Source organism: Colossoma macropomum, unplaced genomic scaffold (genome assembly GCF_904425465.1).
Source record: "Colossoma macropomum unplaced genomic scaffold, Colossoma_macropomum, whole genome shotgun sequence".
NCBI classification, from domain to species: domain Eukaryota; kingdom Metazoa; phylum Chordata; class Actinopteri; order Characiformes; family Serrasalmidae; genus Colossoma; species Colossoma macropomum.
The window spans coordinates 12,727,568-12,733,160 of NW_023494807.1; positions in this window are offsets into that span (position 1 = coordinate 12,727,568).

Below are 5,593 nucleotides of genomic sequence, written 5' to 3' on the forward strand. Positions count from 1 at the left end.
ATCGACCACTATCCACCAATTATGAGAAATAACATTACTTCAGGCTTTCTGGAAGTCCTAGGTTTGTCACTGACTGCAAAAATAAGTGGTAACCTCACCATCTCTATGCTGGGGTTCTTTAATGAAGGAGTACATCATTTGAACACAGCAACTTTAATGTAAGTTAATGCAAATCTTTTTACAGAATACACTTGATAATTGCTGTTTATTTGCTACCTGTTTAGGGTGTTTCGTGCCTTCCGCCCAATGACCGTTGGGATAGGCTAGCGACCCAAGAAGATAATCAGCTTAGATTATGTGTGTGTGTATGTATACTTGCTGAATTTAGTACAAAGGCAAAAAACAAACTAAAGAATAAGAATAAAAGATGGCCTGTACAAAACAAATAGGGCCAGATACATACACTTATAGTCATAATAAGCAAGAGTCAGTACATTCAGCAACAGTCCAGGCAAATCCATGTTCACAAAAATCAGAAAACTATATATATATATATATATATATATATATATATATATATATATATATATATATATATATATATATATATAAACAGGAGATCCATTGGATCCAGAACAAATTGCAGGTGAGTGTAATAATGATTGGGCAGAGCCAGGGTGAGTGAGCCAATACTGAATAAGGTAGTCCTTCATCTTGCAATCTTTGCATATGACATTACATTAAAAGTTTTTGCTGTAAAGTTATCATATTTTTTTAAGAGAGTGATGATATGTTAATGCATTTCAGTCACTTATTAGAAATGGCAAACAGTGGCAGCTCTATGTAAAATAGTCTGTTTGTTTCAGATAAAATATGGAACATCTTTTACAAGCTTCAAACCGCATCATTTAAACTAGAATGGCCAATAATGTTAATGTGCATTGACATTAGCTTAGTGTTAACATAACAACAGAATCCCATTGGGATGCTAGCAGGAAATAGCATTATCATGGATGTTCATGATAATGGGTTGTCATGTTTTTGTTTTTTTTTTCAGTGTTTTGAGGCTCAAACTGAAGGCCCAGCTCTTATTGGCATGGTTCAAATAACATGTTTTATGCAGTACATATCCTTATTGTCACAATAAATGCTCTCTAAAGAAATCTCAGAAACATTAACTTTATAGGAGACAGAAAAAAATAATGCAAGCATATGCAAGCATGATTCTATGAATAAAAATTAACTAATTACAAACATGCATTTTTTTTCTCTGAAGGCCTAGAAGGCCCCAAGGGTTTCTCTCTGCTCAGCAATGATACACAATATGTACAGCTGAAAATGTAAGCAGTGCATATAATATGTACATTAGGAATATGTTACAGTACAAATGTGCAACTCGTCACAGTAGAGTATTGTAGGACAAGAAAGCCTTTTTTGTCTGTTTTATATCTCTGTTGTTGTGCAACACTATGCTGCTGGGATATAGCAGGGGTATTGTTGATGGAATAAAGGAAAACTCCCTGGTCTGTTTGTTTCTCCTGTAAATTTCACCCTGCTCTCTTTGGACAGATTACGCATGAAACTCAGCCGCTCTGTGAAGTCCATCCAGTCTTCCTTGTCTAAACACGAATGAACACGCAGCCATGTTCTCATTCATAGATAAACAACTCACTCTCTCTCTGTCTTATGTTCCCCACCCTCGTTGAGATGGAGTGGAATGATGGACTGTGTTTTCCCTGAGGAGTATGTTAGGAGAAGCATCACCCTGGCCCTCATTAGCGGGGAACACATTGCTCCCGCAGTGACAGGTTCAGGGCTCAGTGTTCAGAGCTCTACCTCTGTGAAACTCTATCACACACAGCACCTTGACTTCATTACACCATTGGCAGGAACAGGGGAGCACTGCTTGGGGTCCCATTTGTGCGTTTACACATAAACACACACAGCCTTTACTACCAAATGCCAGGACAACCCTGGAAAGAACAGCAGGTCTCTTGCTTTAGAAATGCTACATGACATAAAAGTGATGCATTGAATTTACATGATGATTTCCAATGCAATATTATATATATATCAAATCATGTAAATTAAAATAAAATTAATTGCAGTTAATTGCATTAGATCACTGTAGCTCATTGTGATTCACATTTGTGTTACTGTTGTAATTTGACCCTGAAGAAAGTTTTTTTTTGTTTGTTTTTTTTTTTAAAGGGCCCATGTCATGGAAAACAGAGAAAAAAATTTCCTCATCTTTTTAAAGACTTTGATCTAGTATGTACACACTGTTAAACTTTCAAAACAGCTGATACAGACCATATATGCAAACAAAGCCACAAAACAACCCATTTAAAATTTAAGATTCACTGTTTCTGTGTCACAAAAAACACATTCACATATATTTACTTATTCAGTCTACAGCAGTCAAGTGCTGTCTATTCACGCTGAAGTGGTAAGGAGTGTTTCAGTGTGCACTGCTTTTTGAATGAGCCACAATTCAGGGCAGCCAATCAGAATAGAACTCATTTAAATATGTCAGTCTTAAAGTCAAAATAACAAAAATAGCTGGGTTAATTCAGAGGAATGAAGAGAGGTTGGAAAATGAGCTCAGGCAGAAGAACAATAAAGTGCAGGGAAACTGTAGTATTTAAAAAACAATGCATTTTATTTTAGCTATATGAATGGCCAGAGCAGTACATTTAGTTTTGAGAGCAAAAAAAAATCATCATAAAGACACAAAGTTGTTTCACTGACTAGCTACCATTACTATAGCTATATCAATGCTATTCTGAACAATGAGCCTGCAGTTTTAGGGGTTAACTGAAACAACAGTTTACAGAGATCACAGTTGGTAAGATACTAGCTTCAGATACTAGAACAGTTATAAGAACAGTCCACTCACACATTCATCAGTCTGTGCAGCTTGTCCTGTGTTCTGCTGTGTTCCTAATAAAAAAAAAAAAATCTGTACCCCAACTACAGCCCCACCCAACTGCCAGCAACCTGCTGAACTCCTTCTCCACTCCGTCTCTTTCTCTACCAGAAACATGGATAATAATATATCTGCATATTAATTTAGCGTTCGCTTCAGTGTTTTGTATTGTAAACAGTGTTCATTGTGAACGGCCTTATTTACATTCTGATGTAATACGTGTCCTGTTTATTCCTAATTGTAGTGTTCAATGGTGAGCACAGACATGCTGAAGACAAAGAAATTTGCAGCAAAGAAAGATGCCAGGTGTCTAGATCAAACACATAGGTATGTTTAAAAGACCTAACCTCGTTTTAAAAAAAATATATTATTCGTGTATTCGTGTAATATTTCAAGATCTACTGCAATCACTTATAGTTTCTTGATGTTGTGCTGTATTTTGAATAAACAATGGCTGGTTCAGGTTACAGCAAAATTGTAGTGGTTGAGTTGGACACCTGACACCAGATAGACAGATGCACAGCAGCTTATGCCTACAGCATCAAACAATTAATATAATATCAGATGTCACATTGGCTAATCCCTATAGTATCAGACATCACAGTGTCTGCTAATAGCATCAGAGACCAAACTTCATAATAGTTGATGCCTATAGTATGAGATTCCATCTCACAGTGGCTAAAGGCTATAACATCAGACATCACAATGGCTAATACCCATAGCATCAAACATCACAGTTGATAATACCTATAAGATCAGATATCACAGCAGCTAATCTGACAGACTTAATGGTAACACTTTATTTGGATAGTCCACTTTAAATGCTTTGTAGTTAATTTACTTTCTGTAGATACTTTACTGTAGATAATCTATAGAGGGCTATAGTGGACTATCCAAATAATGCCTGTAGCAACAGACATCACTGTGGCAAATGCCTACAGCATCCTAATGATGACTAAGACTTCAATGGCTAACACCCAAAGCACTGAACATCACAGTGGTTAATGCCTGTAGCATCAGAGATCAGGGTTACTAATGCCTATAAATCAGATGTTGTAGTGACTAATGCCTATAAATTGGACATCATAGTGGCTAACTCCTATAAATCAGGCATCACAGTGACTAATTACTATAAATCAGACATTACAGTTGTTAATGCCTATAAATCAGACATCACAGTCATTAATGCAATAAAAATTTAAATTATAGCATCATGGCAGTTAATTAAGAGATGTGCGTTCTGACCAATTTGATATCTGAGTATCCGTCAGAGTTAATGAATGAATAAAAGAATTAATAATCAGGCTAATATAAAATTATTTTTTTTAAATGTTGTTGCTGACACTATGCTAAATTGATTACAGCTCTATAAGCCTTATTCATAAAATTGCTGTTAAATTATTTCCTAAACTAATTTACAAAGGATAATGAAAGAAGATAATGAAGGAAAAAATGTAAAAAGTTGGACTGTGAGTGGAAAATCAGTGATTAAAGGGGTGTTTTGTCTAATACTTTTAACCACCAGTGAGCCCCTTGGAAACTCAGAAAAAAGCCAGTGAGCCTCCAGCTTTGCCATCAGCGGGCCAGCAATAGCCTGCTATCCTGTTGCTATGTAGGATAGTGTAATACAGTGTAATAACAGTTGCTTGCTCACATATATACTCAAAAACACCATTCTGTCAAAACATTGAATATAAAACTGTATATTATCTGTCTTCCTGTAATAAAATGTAACAAGTACCCGAACACTGATTTCTGTATTTAAATACGGCACCCATAGCAATAGAAATCACAGTGATTTTATGCAACCAAAACTTGCCAGTAGTAGGGCTGTCCTGAAACATTTGCATTCTCACACATCTTTCACACTTTTCCTACTTTCCTCTCTGACTCACAGTGATGCATGTTGGCTGTGATTAGACTTGTGTTCCAGTTGACCTCAGTGGGTGACATTGTTATGGTTTCTGTCCTGCTTCGCGGGGGTCACTCGGCTGTAATATTTCTCACCTCCAGACTCCACTCCAATCTAATTCCCTCCTGCAGCTGATTTCATTAGAGCCCTCTGTCTGTTTCCCTCTTTCTCTCTCCTTTACTTTGCTCCCACGCAGCCATCACTCAAACCCTTCAGACGGCCTACAAGCCTTGAGAAAGCCATTCCAGCACAGCTATGAAATTTTCTCTCTGTGTGTCTGTATGGATGAAAGATGAGTGGACAGTTTGAGCAGCACAAAATTACTGAGAAAATACTTGTTGACAAAAGGCTTTGATGAATGTCATCAACAGTAATGAAAATGAGACAAAAAATCTCAGTCAGCATGCAGAGCGGTGCTTTGAGCTTACACCGGCTGGTGAGCAGCACTGGTACATCATAAAACCTGATAATTAAACAATTACATGCCACTCAAACCCTGTATTACACATACCACCATCTAACTGTCTCTTGAGCCAATTATGATGAAAAAACACATCAACTCCAGGCATTTCGACTGTCAGAGTCATCAGCTAAGGGTTGAAGAATCAACTCATTTAGAAAAATTGAGTCCCCATCACTAGCCTTGTACCTTACAGTTTTTTTTATTTCAGCACCAAGCTAGCAGTGATGTTAGATTAAATTCCCACACTGGATTACTGCAATTTATGGCAAGGAAAGTTTAAACACAGACATTTTAAGCTTTTAATACACATTTATGGATTATTGTCAGACACCACAATGGCTAATACCTT